At 60.4% G+C, this 694-nt stretch overlaps 1 protein-coding gene across 2 annotated transcripts in view; it reads left to right on the top strand.

The window, feature by feature from the left end:
- Nucleotides 1-435: 435 nt before the first annotated feature.
- Nucleotides 436-694, top strand: part of Capn1 (calpain 1) — a 21,366-nt gene continuing 21,107 nt past the window's right edge. Inside the window, exon 1 of one of the 2 annotated variants that reach the window (XM_048789126.1) lies at nucleotides 436-456. The gene's annotated coding sequence lies outside the window, so the exon portion shown is untranslated. Of the gene's footprint in view, nucleotides 457-512; nucleotides 642-694 lie in introns of those variants that run through there. The other variant, XM_048789125.1, reaches the window with a different exon arrangement.

The raw sequence follows: 694 nt of genomic DNA on the forward strand, positions 1-694 counted from the left end.
ATCAGGAGAGCACCCTCTACCAGCAGGGACTGATGGCCTCAATCACGGGTCTCTGCTGCGCGAAGACCTGCAGAATTTAACCAAGAGTGGCCACGAGAATGCAGAATGGTAAGGGCGAAGAGCCCAGGAGCTGTTTTCAGCCCTGACTCACCAGGTGGGGGAACTCCGGCAAGCCACACCCCCGCAGGCCTCAGTTTTCCTCATCTGTAAACTGAGGATGAGAGTGGAGTCCATTACATAGGCGGCTCTTAACTTCTGCTGGGGTCATGGACCCTAGGATCCCAGAAAAGCTATGCACAAAATGCTTCAGCAACTGCCGGGCTGGGACCCGCATACCACTGAAGAGCCCTGAGCTGCAGGATCACTGAAGCCCCATCCCCTTCTTCAGGGTCTCCCTTTGCAGTCCACCAGGCATAATCTGCGGGTCCCGGGTGGGCCTCTGACGCCCTCTTCTGGGTAAGGCGGCACAAGGGCGCTCCCCGTTGGGTGCACAGAGGGCTTGGGGGAGAGGGCAGGTGTCCACCTCCCGCAGTAACCTGGTTCAGGAAACCGCAAGATGGGCTCCCACCATTGCGTCTTTGCATCCCATTCGCTGCACGAACCGGGAAATCAAGGCCGAGCACGGCCGGGACTTACCCAAGGTCACGCAGCGAGTCGGGGCCTAAAGGGCCGGCTCCCCGCGCCCCGCCGGGAC

Source organism: Marmota marmota, unplaced genomic scaffold (assembly GCF_001458135.2).
Source record: "Marmota marmota marmota unplaced genomic scaffold, marMar, whole genome shotgun sequence".
In the NCBI taxonomy this organism is placed as follows: Eukaryota; Metazoa; Chordata; class Mammalia; order Rodentia; family Sciuridae; genus Marmota; species Marmota marmota.